This window comes from Dendrobates tinctorius, unplaced genomic scaffold (genome assembly GCF_039654945.1).
Source record: "Dendrobates tinctorius isolate UK_male_01 unplaced genomic scaffold, ASM3965494v1 ptg000157l, whole genome shotgun sequence".
In the NCBI taxonomy this organism is placed as follows: Eukaryota; Metazoa; Chordata; class Amphibia; order Anura; family Dendrobatidae; genus Dendrobates; species Dendrobates tinctorius.
This window is the reverse complement of record NW_027361824.1, coordinates 3694362-3706890: the sequence shown is the minus strand read 5'-3', so window position 1 is coordinate 3706890 and position 12529 is coordinate 3694362. Positions and strand designations below refer to the sequence as shown.

The 12529-nt window shown below is 49.7% G+C and overlaps 1 protein-coding gene across 2 annotated transcripts in view; it reads right to left on the bottom strand.

Moving 5' to 3' along the window:
* The window catches only part of INPPL1 (inositol polyphosphate phosphatase like 1), an 81955-nt gene that overhangs the window by 37307 nt on the left and 32119 nt on the right, over window positions 1-12529 (bottom strand). The gene's annotated exons all lie outside the window — the stretch shown is intronic.

Here is a 12529-nt window from a genome sequence, read left to right as displayed (position 1 = left end):
GAAACACAATGAAAACAGACAAATCAGTTATAGGAAAATTCCTTTAAACCCCCTTCTGCCATCGGACGGAATAATATGTCCGATGACAGCACCCCCGCTTTGATGTGGTCTCCGGGGGTGAGCCCGCATCAAAGCTGGGACATGTCAGTGGTTTTTAACAGCTGACATGTGGCCGCAATAGCCGCGGGCGGAATAGCGATCCGCCCACGACTATTAACTAGTTAAATGCTACTATCAAACTCTGACAGCGGCATTTAACAAGTTCTCCCGGACATCCGGACGGAAATGCGTTCACCGTTGACCCCCTTCACGTGATCGGGGGTCATCGGTTCGTCGGCGTGACAACCAATGCAATGCGCTCACAGCAATGCAGTAAATCTGCTACATAGAGGTGATCTGAGCATCGCCTCTATGTAGCAGAGGCGATCGAGTTGTGGCAGCTTCTTCTCCCATGGAGGCTATTGATGAAGCATGCCGAAAAATGTTTTTTAAAAAATGAAAAAAAAAAACCGAAAAAAAAACCCAAAAGTTCAAATCACTCCCCATTTGCCCCACTCAAAATAAAGCAAAAAAATAAATCAAACATAGGCATATCTGGTATTGCCGCATTCAGAATTGCCCAATCTATCAATAAAAAAAGGATTAACCCGATCGCTAAATGGCGTAGTGAAAAAAAAAATCAAAACGCCAGAATTAAGTTTTTTTGGTCACTGCGACATTGCATTAAAATGCAATAACGGGTGATCAAAAGATTGTATCTACACTAAAATGGTATCACTAAAAACGACAGCTCGGCACACAAAAAATAAGCCCTAACCTCGACCCAAGATCACGAAAAATGGAGAGGCTACAGGTCTCGGAAAATGGCGCATTTTTTAATTTTTTTTCGCAAACTTTGGAATTTATTTCACCACTTAGATAAAAAAGAACCGAGACATGTTTGGTGTCTATGAACTCGTAATCACCTGGAGAATCATAATTGCAGGTCATTTTTAGCATTTAGCGAACCTAGCAAAAAAGCCAAAAAACATGGATTTTTGTGAGTACTCACCGTAAAATCCTTTTCTCCGAGACGCTCATTGGGGGACACAGAGACTGTGGGTGTGTGCTTCTGCCGTCTGGAGGCTGACACTAAGTATACAAAAAAAGAGTTAGCTCCTCCTCCGCCGCATACACCCTCGCCCCCAGACCGGGCGTAACTCAGTTTAGTGCATAAGCAGTAGGAGAACGCGCCTTAAATTCAGGCAAGAAATTATACGTCTGGAAAAGGGACCACCCTGATCCTTACATAAGGAGTTGTATAACTCAAAATAAGCAAAAGCCAACTGGCTAGTAGGGTGGGTGCTGTGTCCCCCAATGAGCGTCTCGGAGAAAAGGATTTTACGGTGAGTACTCACAAAAATCCATGTTTCTCCTTCGACTCATTGGGGGACACAGAGACTGTGGGACGTTCTAAAGCAGTCCCTGGGCGGGATCTTAGCTCACCCAATCCATGCTATTTTGCGCCCCTGATTAGAGGTGCGCAACTGCTGCCTGGAGAATCTTTCTTCCCAGGCTTGCATCCAAGGATGCCTGGGTATGTACGTTATAATGTTTGACAAACGTATGCAAGCTGGACCAGGTAGCTGCTTTGCACACCTGTTCCGCTGAAGCTTGGTGTCGCAGTGCCCATGAGGCACCCACTGCTCGAGCAGAGTGTGCCTTGATCCCTGCCGGAACTGGCGTGCCACTAATTTCATAAGATTCTTGGATCGTCAGGCGAACCCATCTGGCCAAAGTCGCTTTGGACGCAGCGAGCCCCTTCCGCCGCCCTTCTGGGATCACGAATAGAGAGTCTGTCCGGCGGAAAGGAGCTGTCCTTGTCACATACCTCCTAAGAGCTCTTACCAGATCCAAGGTGTGCAATGCCTTTTCTACCCTGTGCACCGGTGCCGGGCAAAACGAGGGTAAGACAATGTCTTCGTTGATATGGAATGCAGAGACAACCTTCGGCAAGAAGGGAGGAGCTGGCCTTAAAACTACCTTATCCTTATAAAAAGTCAGGAACGGCGGTTTAAAAGATAAAGCCGCCAATTCCGAAACCCGCCTAATAGACGTAATAGCTACCAGAAAAACGACCTTCCTGGACAGGTAAGGTAAGGAAACCTCTTGTAACGGTTCGAAAGGAGCCTCCTGAAGGGCCCTGAGCACCAAGTTCAGGTCCCATGATTCCGTCGGCGCCTTATAGGGGGGTACTAAATGTGCGACCCCCTGCATAAACGTCCTAACCTGCCAGACCAAAGCGACCTTTCGTTGGAAAAGCACCGACAGAGCCGAGATCTGCGTTCTGAGCGAACTCGGAGCCAATCCTGCGTCCAGCCCTGCCTGCAGAAAAGCCAGTACGTTGGGGATCGAAAAAACCAGAGGAGCCACTCCGCGATCCCTACACCAACGGAAAAAAACTTCCCAAGTCCGATGATATACTCTCGCCGAAGAAGGCTTTCGGGCACTCACCATCGTGGCTACCACATCGCGCCTGAATCCTGCCTGTGTTAACAGCCAAGATTCAATGGCCACGCCGTCAAACACAGGGCCCCTAAGTTCGGATGGTAGATCGGCCCCTGGGACAGCAAGTCCGGCCGATCTGGGAGACGCCAGGGTACGTCCACCACTAGCTGAACCAGATCTGCATACCAGGCCCGCCGAGGCCAGTCTGGGGCCAGCAGAATTGCTGGAACCTTCTCTCTCCTTAACTTCCTGATGACTCTTGGAAGCAGAGGTAGCGGGGGGAACAAGTACGGGAGACGAAACTGGCTCCACGGAAGCACCAGAGCGTCTGCTGCGATTGCCTGTGGGTCGAGGGATCGAGCGACGAACCTTTGTACTTTGGCGTTCTCTCTGGATGCCATAAGGTCCACGTCCGGTGTCCCCCACCGTTGGCAGATCTGTTGAAAAACCTCGGGGTGCAGGGACCATTCCCCTGCCGCGACCCTCTGTCGGCTGAGAAAATCTGCTGCCCAGTTTTCGACTCCCGGAATGTGCACCGCTGAAATTACCACGCGGTTCTTCTCTGCCCAACGCAGTACCAGCCCGACCTCGCGCATGGCTGCCTGGCTGCGCGTGCCTCCTTGATGGTTGACATATGCTACTGCTGTAGCATTGTCCGACTGAATGCGCACCGGCCGGTGTCTCAGGAAACGCTGGAAATGTTGCAGGGCCAATCGTATTGCCCGTATCTCCAGAATGTTGATCGGGAGAATTATCTCCTGAATGGACCACCGCCCCTGAGCTGTGTGACTCTGGAAAACTGCTCCCCAACCATGCAGGCTTGCATCGGTCGTCACCACCAACCACTGCTCCGGGGGAAAAGGTTTCCCCTGGACCAGGAACGAGTCGCGAGTCCACCACCGGAGTGAATGTCGGACCAGCGGAGACAACTTGCACCGATGACTGAGAGACAGCAGCCTCCGGTCCCATGCTGACAAGAGCGCATGCTGAAGCGGACGGAGATGGAACTGGGCAAACGGGATTTCCTCCATCGCTGCCACCATTCTGCCCAACACACTCATGCCGTACCGGATGGGTCTGGTGCCCGGCTGCAGAAGGTTCCGTACTCCTTGCTTGATTTTTCGCGCCTTGTCCTGAGGGAGGATCACCAGCCCCCGGGAGGTGTCGAAAATCATGCCTAGGAACACGATTCTTTGGGCTGGAACCAAGGACGACTTGCTCCGATTGATCAACCAGCCTAGACGGGCCAGGGTATCCAGCGTGATACTGACATTCTCCTGGCACGCCTGAAACGACGGCCCCTTTACCAACAGGTCGTCCAGGTAAGGTAGTACCGTTATGCCCCGAGCATGCAGGATGGCCATAACCACCGCCATTATCTTCGTAAAGACTCTGGGAGCAGTGGCCAGACCGAAGGGCAGAGCAACAAATTGAAAATGTCGCCCTCCGATCGCAAAACGCAGGAACCTCTGGTGTGGAGGAAAAATCGGAATGTGCAGATATGCATCCTGCACATCGATCGAGGCCAGGAACTCCCCTGGATCCATGGCTGCAATGACCGAACGGAGGGATTCCATCCGGAACCGCCTGACTCTGATGAATTTGTTCAGGATTTTTAGATCTAGTACTGGCCTTACTGTCCCGTCTTTTTTGGGGACCGAAAACAGATTGGAGTAAAAACCTTGTGCCTCTTCGCTTTTCGGCACTGGGACAATGACCCCGTTGCGCCGTAGCGTCATTATGGCCTGTAACAAACCCTCTGCCTGCGATACTGTTCCGGAAAACCGGGAATGAATAATCGCCGTGGCGGGAGTCCGACAAACTCTATCTTGTACCCGGACGATATCAGTTCTGCCACCCAAGCGTCGCGTGCAGGCTTCACAAAATTTATCCGGCTGCGCCTTAGGCAGCCTGACCCCACAGGAAATGCAAACAGCATATAGGAAAGAATGAGCTTTCCCTTTGCCAGACATATTGCAGGGTAGGGTAGGAGGAGGAGGATAACCCCTTCCTTGACCACTAGTGCGGCACTCGAAACGGGGTTGCACTCACCCACCGGTAATGTCCACCTTGCGTCTCTTCCACGGGGCGTGCGGCGTTACTCGCCGGGGCACTTGCGGCGCACTCCGGGAGATAGGCGGCGGCTTCCGGCCGCACTTCGCGAGGAAATGAGGAGGGGGAGGGGGCGGAGCTCCCCGGTAACTGTGCGCGCCGGCTACCCCCGGAAGTCGGCGGGTGGGCGCGCGGAACTCCGGACCTCCCCATACAGCGGGGACCGCGGCCGCCGACGGGGCTTCTGGCCGCACTACACGTGCGGCGTTCGAGGGAGGAGGGCGGGAGCTCCCCGGTAACTGAGCGCGCCTGCCGCTCTCCGCCCCCGGAAGTTAGTGGGCGGGGCTTCCGGCTACCCCCGGAAGTCGGCCGGCGGGCGGGCGGAATCTCGGGCCTCACCATACAGCGGGGGCCGCGGCCGCCGACGGTGCTCTGGCCACACTCCACGCCCATCAACAAGAGAGGTGAGCCGGGCCTCCCCCCTGTGGCTTCTGCGCCGTGGGCTTGTGGTGCTCTCAACCCCATCCCTGGGCCGGGAGGGGGAGGCTACTGCACCAGTCTTCGACGCTTCGCTCCCTTGGCTCACCTGCGCCTCCAGAACCACCCCTGGTCTCCTACCTAGGGGTGGTAGGGGCATTAATGCATTCCCACGTTGCAGGAGAGTAACAACGTGGAGGATCACTCACACGTGCTCGCCCGCTGGGGTTCATGGGGAACCGAATCCTCTTATCAGGATGCGTTGCCACCTCTTTAGAAAAATAACAAAGAAAAATGGTTGTCTGGGGAAAAGTCCCAGATGTGTCCCTCGGTGCAGGAGAGAAAACACGTGGAGGGCTACTCACACGTGGTCGCCCGTTGATGATTTGGGGAGATCGGACCCTCTCTATAGGATCCGTCGCCCCTATCTTATCTTCATAGAAAGAGACCAAAAAAAAAAATCTAGTCTGGAGCGCCAGACTGCGTGTGCCTCCATCAGACACTAAGCAAAAACTGAGTTACGCCCGGTCTGGGGGCGAGGGTGTATGCGGCGGAGGAGGAGCTAACTCTTTTTTTGTATACTTAGTGTCAGCCTCCAGACGGCAGAAGCACACACCCACAGTCTCTGTGTCCCCCAATGAGTCGAAGGAGAAAAGAAGTGTGGGATTGCACTTTTTTGCAGTTTCACTGCACTTGGAATTTTTTTTCCCATTTTCTGTTACTCGACATGGTAAAACCAATTGTGTCGTTCAAAAGTACAACTCGTTCCGCAAAAAAAGCCCTCACACGACCATATTGATGGAAAAATAAAAAAAAGTTATGGCTCTGGGAAAAAGGGGAGTGAAAAGCGGAAAAAAGCTCCGGTCATTCAGGGGTTAATCATCAGCATTTATATACTGGATAGCAGACTGCAGACCCCGTACAAAATAATCCAGATACTCTCCTCCCTGCATACTAATACACCGCCGATTTGATCCTCTCCCTGCAGAGTCTGTCATGGACGCTCTCCTCCCTATACACCAATACACCACCAGTGTCGTCCCCTCCCTGCAGAGTCTGCCATGGATGCTCTCTTCCCTGTACACTCATACACCGCCTGTGTGTTCCCCTCCCTACAGAGTCTGCTATGGATGCTCTCCTTCATGTACACAGTGTGATCCCCTCCCTGCAGAGTCTGCCATGGATGCTCGCCTCCCTATACACACGTAAACCGCCAGTGCGATCTCTTCCCTGCAGAGTCTGTCATGGATGCTCTCCTCCCTATACACACGTACACCGCCAATGTGATCCCCTCCCTGCAGAGTCTACCATAAACGCTCTCCTCCCTATACACAGCCGGTGTGATCTCTTCACTGCAGAGTCTGCCATGGACGCTCTCCTCCCCACAAACTCATACACCGCCGGTGTGATCGCCTCCCTGTAGAGTCTGCCATGGATGCTCTCCTCCCTATACACTCATACACCACCAATGTGATCCCCTCCCTGCAGAGTCTGCCATGGATGCTCTCCTCCCTGTACACTTATACACCACCAGTGTGATCCCCTCCCTGCAGAGTCTGCCATGGATGCTCGCCTCCCTATACACACGTAAACCGCCAGTGCGATCTCTTCCCTGCAGAGTCTGTCATGGATGCTCTCCTCCCTATACACACGTACACCGCCAATGTGATCCCCTCCCTGCAGAGTCTACCGGTGTAGGAGTCCTCCATGTACACTCATACACCGCTGGTGTGATCCCCCTCCTTGCAGTTTGCCATGGATGCTCTCCTCCCTGTACACTCATACACCGCCAGTGTGATCCCCTCTGTTATAAATGGGTCACCGAGGAGGAGAGCGCAATAGGCTATACCAACAGAACACCAGAAAGGTTGGTCGCTCAGCAGGTTACAGACCCCTGATCTTAACACAACTAGCAGTAGCCATGGAGCGTTCCTACGTTGCCCTAGACGCCTCGTCACAGCCGGAGGACTAACTAAGCCTAAAGACAGAAAGGTGAGATCTAAACTGCCCCGGAGCAGATCCCCAAAGGAACAGACAGCCCCCAAACATATATTGTCGGCGAGACAAGATGAAGCACAAACACAGACAGAAAATAGACTGAGCAAATGATGGGGCCCACACAGACTAGACAGGACAGGACAGAAAAGGCACTGCAATCACGCAAAAACCCTAACAATTCCAACACGACTGATGTACAAAAATACTGAGGTTTGCACAAACCTCACCCCCACTATATCAGCACTCAGGTGTGAACTGACGGCTAGCAACAGGCTAATACAGCGGGGGACTGAGCAAACAAACACAAGATACAAAAATACAGGGCAGGAGCCAGCAGCCCCAGGGGGAGCAAGCTGACCTCTGACAGCAAGGCAAAATCAGATGCAAAGGGTTTAGCAAATGACACTTAGCTTAAAAATGCAGGATCAGGCAGGAGACATAATTTCTCAATAAGCAAAGAAAGGAGTATCACTAGCAGCCACTGAGAGAAGTCTGCTCGCTTATGTAGTCCTAGTCACTACCCCCACTCCTCCAATTATCTTCTGCAGCTGTTGGGTTAACATCGTGTTGACCAGCTCCACTACCAGCAGTATCCATCAGAGGGAGCCTTGCCTCAAAAGTCGGATTAAGAGAGTTCAAAACAGTACCCCCCCCCTTGAGGAGGGGTCAGCGAACCCTCATCCACACCACCAGGCCAATCAGGATGGGCCCGGTGAAAAGCACGAACCAATCTCTCGGCATGAATATCGGAAGCAGAGACCCAAGAATTATCCTCCTGGCCATATCCTTTCCACTTGACCAAGTACTGGAGTCTCCGTCTAGCCAGACGAGAGTCCAATATTTTCTCTACCTCATATTCCAAATTACCCTCAACCAATACAGGGTCAGGGGGCGCCGCCACAGGATCTACTGGCTCCACAAACCTTTTCAACAATGATTTGTGAAAAACATTATGAATCTTGAACGTACCTGGAAGAGCCAAATGGAAAGAAACGGGGTTAAGGATTTCCAAAATCTTATAAGGTCCAATGAACCTTGGCTTGAATTTTGGAGACGCAAACTTCATCGGAATATTTTTTGAGGACAACCAAACCATATCACCCACTTTGAACCGGGGACCAAAGGTCCTATGCGGTTGGAAATCCATTGGGCCTTTTCCTGAGAGTGGGACAACTTGTCCACTACTTGGTCCCAAATCTGCTAAATTCTGTCCACCACAGAATCTACACTTGGGCAAGCAGAAGCCTCCACCTGCCCCGAAGAAAATCGAGGATGAAAACCAAAATTACAGAAAAACTGAGACATCAAAGTGGCGGAACTAGTTCTATTGTTTAGAGCAAATTCGGCCAATGGCAGAAATGAGACCCAGTCATCCTGATCAGCAGATATGAAACATCTCAAATAGGATTCCAAAGTCTGGTTTGTTCTCTCAGTTTGTCCATTGGTCTGAGGATGAAATGCAGATGAGAAAGATAACTGAATTCCAAGTTTAGAACAAAAGGCCCTCCAAAATCTGGAAACAAACTGGACTCCTCTGTCCAACACAATGTTCTCAGGAATCCCGTGCAAACGAACCACCTGTTGTAAAAACAGGGGCACCAACTCAGAAGAAGATGGCAACTTCGGGAGTGGTACAAGATGGATCATCTTAGAAAATCTATCACAAATCACCCAGATAACAGTCATTCTCTGAGAGACAGGAAGATCAGAAAAAAAATCCATTGAAATATGGGTCCATGGCCTCCTGGGCCCGGCAGGGGCATCAACAAACAACTAGAACGAGAACAGGACTTGGACCTGGAACAAGTCCCACAGGACTGCACAAAATTCCTGACATCACGAGATAAGGTAGGCCACCAAAAAGACCGACTCACCAAATCTCTGGTACCAAAAATACCCGGATGACCAGTCAGCGCGGAGCAATGAATTTCAGCCATCACTCTTTTCCTCCATTGGTCAGGAACATACAATTTCCCCACAGGGCATCGCTCAGGTTTGTCCTCCTGAAATTCCTCCAGGGCAAGTCTCAAATCGGGTGAAATGGCGTAAATAACCACACCCTCATGTAGAATGGTAGTAGGCTCGGTCACAATAAGAGAATCTGCAAAGAAACTCCTAGAAAGGGTGTCCGCCTTAACATTCTTAGTGCCAGGAAGAAAGGTGACCACAAAATTAAAACGCGTGAAAAACAAGGCCCACCTAGCCTGTCTCGGATTCAAGCGCTTGGCTGATTCAAGATAAATCAAATTCTTGTGGTCGGTGAGGACCACAACTTGATGTCTAGCTCCCTCCAACCAATGTCTCCACTCTTCAAATGCCCAATTCATGGCCAACAATTCCCGATTCCCCACGTCATAGTTACGTTCAGATGGTGAAAATTTTTGAGAAAAGAAGGAACAGGGATTCATCTTAGAGGTTAGCGGATCCCTTTGAGACAAAACGGCTCCTGCACCAATCTCAGAAGCATCTACCTCCACCTGAAATGGGAGTGAAACATCAGGTTGCCGTAGAACCGGAGCAGAAGTGAATCTCCGCTTAAGCTCCTGAAACGCCGAGACTGCCTCTGGAGGCAAATTCACCACATCAGCGCCTTTTTTGGTCAAATCCGTCAGTGGTTTAACAATACCAGAAAAATTACTTATAAATTTACGGTAGAAATTAGAAAAACCCAAAAACTGGGCTGAACTCAATCATAGATGGCCTGTACCTTGGCCAGGTCCATTTGAATAGCAGACGGGGACAAAATGAATCAAATGAATTTCGATCACTTAACATACAGAGTATTTTCTCTCAAGATCCGGAACACAGTCCGGACATGTTCCACATGAGAATCCCAATCACAGGAAAAGATCAAAATATCATCCACATAAATGATCAAAAACTTATCCACAAAGTCCCGGAAAATATCATTCATAAAGGACTGGAAGACAGAAGGGGCATTAGTGAGCCCAAAAGGCATCACCAGGTACTCAAAGTGTCCCTCCGGAGTATTAAACGCCGTCTTCCATTCATCCCCGTGCTTGATGCGAATAAGATTATACGCCCCCCTGAGGTCAAGTTTGGTAAACCAACAGGCACTTTTGACCCTGGAAAACAAATCAGAAATCAGGGGTAACGGGTACTGATATTTAACAGTGATTTTGTTAAGGGAACGATAATCAATATACGGTCTTAATGAACCATCTTTCTTGGCCACGAAAAAAAAAAACAAAAAAAAACAGCACCTAAGGGTGACGAGGATGGTCTAATATGACCCTTTTCAAACGACTCCTTGATATAAGATCGCATAGCATCATGTTCGGGTACCGATTTGTTGAAAAGCCGACAATTGGGAAATTTACACCCAGGCATCAACTCAATTGCACAGTCATAACTCCTATGAGGAGGCAAAGACGCAGACTTACTCTCACTAAATACATCAGAAAAATCAGCCAAATAGTCAGGAATATCATGAGACTGGGGAGAGGTGGAGAAAAAAAAGGAGTGTCACCAAGAGCACATTGACAGCCCCAACTCACCACAGACACAGATTTCCAATCCAGCACAGGATTATGGGTTTGCAACCAGGGGAACCCCAGAACAATAGTATCATGCAAATTGTGCAGCACCAAAAATTTACAACTCTCTTGGTGGTCCGGGGCGACCCGCATTATCACCTGGGTCCAAAACTGAGGTTTATTCTCCGCCAAAGAGGTAGCATCAATACCCCTCAAAGGAATAGGAGTCCCCAGGGGTATCATGGGAAAACCACAACGTTTAGCGAAGTCAAAATCCATCAGATTCAAAGCTGCTCCTGAATCTACAAAAGCCTTAGCGGAAAATGTAGACAAGGAGTAGATCAGGGTAATCGCCAAAAGGAACTTAGGCTGTACACTGCCCACCGCAAATGTGTGAGCAAAACACTTTTCTCGTTTAGGGCAGACAGGAATAGTATGAGAGGCGTCTCCACAAAAGAAGCACAACTTATTATGCCTTCTAAACTCCTGACGTTGCACCCTAGACAAAACCCTATCACATTGCATAGGTTCAGAGGTTTGTTTGAAAGGCGGCAACGCCTCTCGCGTAGTTTTACGTTCACGTAAACGTCGATAAACTTGAATGGCCAATGACAGAGAGTCGTCAAGACCATAGGGGACAGGATATCCCACCATAACATCCTTTACGGATTCTACCAGACCTTTCTAAAAGAGAGCTGCTAGGGCATCATCGTTCCATTTAGTAAGGACCGCCCACTTTCGGAATTTTTGACAATATAACTCAGCATCATCTTGACCCTGTTTTAATGCCAATAGGGTTTTCTCAGCTTGATCAATAGCATTAGGCTCATCATACAATAACCCCAGGGCTTGAAAAAACGCATCTACATTAGCCAGAAAAGGATCTCCAGGTGTTAGAGAAGAAGCCCAATCCTGGGGATCGCCGAGCAGCAAGGAGATGACAATTTGAACCTGCTGCACTGAGCTCCCCGATGAGTTAGGCTTCAAAGCAAGAAATAGTTTACAATTATTCTTAAAGTTCAGAAATTTAGACCGATCCCCAGAAAACACATCAGGAGTAGGGATCTTTGGTTCTACAACAGATGATTGGGCGAGATAGGCGGAAACTCCCCGCACTTCAGCAGCAAGCTGCTCAACACGATCAGACAATTGCTTAGTCTCCATTAAGGAAAAAATCCTCCTAAGGCCCCAGAGAAAAAAAGAGGAAAAAATATATAAAAAAATTCTGACTTTTTTTTTTTTGCAATTCTTCCCTCCTTTTGAGTACCCTAGAATAGAATCTACAGTTTGGCCGGTGATTCTGTTATGAATAGGTCACAGAGGAGGAGAGCGCAATAGGCTATGCCAACAGAACACCAGAGAGGTTGGTCGCTCAGCGGATTGCAGACCCCTGATCTTAACAACACAACTAGCAGTAGCCGTGGAGCGTTCCTACGTTGCCCTAGACGCTTTGTCACAGCCAGAGGACTAACTAAGCCTAAAGACAGAAAGGTGAAATCTAAACTGCCCCGAAGCAGATCCCCAAAGGAATAGACAGCCCCTAAACATATATTGTCCGTGAGACAAGATGAAGCACAAACACAGGTAGGAAAATAAACTGAGCAAATGATGGGGCCCAAACTGACTAGACAGGACAGAAAAGGCACTGTCTGCAATCAAGCAAAAACCCTAACAATTCCAACACGACTGATGTACAAAAATACTGAGGTTTGAACAACCTCGCCCCCACTATATCAGCACTCAGGTGTGAACTGACGGCTAGCAACAGGCTAATACAGCGGGGGACTGAGCAAGCAAACACAAGATACAAAAATACAGGGCGGGAGCAAGCTGACCCCTGACAGCAAGGCAAAATCAGATGCAAAGGGTTTAGCAAATGACACTTAGCTGAAAAAATGCAGGATCAGGCAGCAGACAGAAATCCTCAGTAAGCAAAGAAAGGAGTATCACCAGCAGCCACAGAGAAGTCTGCTCGCTTATGTAGTCCCAGTCACTACCCCCACTCCTCCAATTATCTT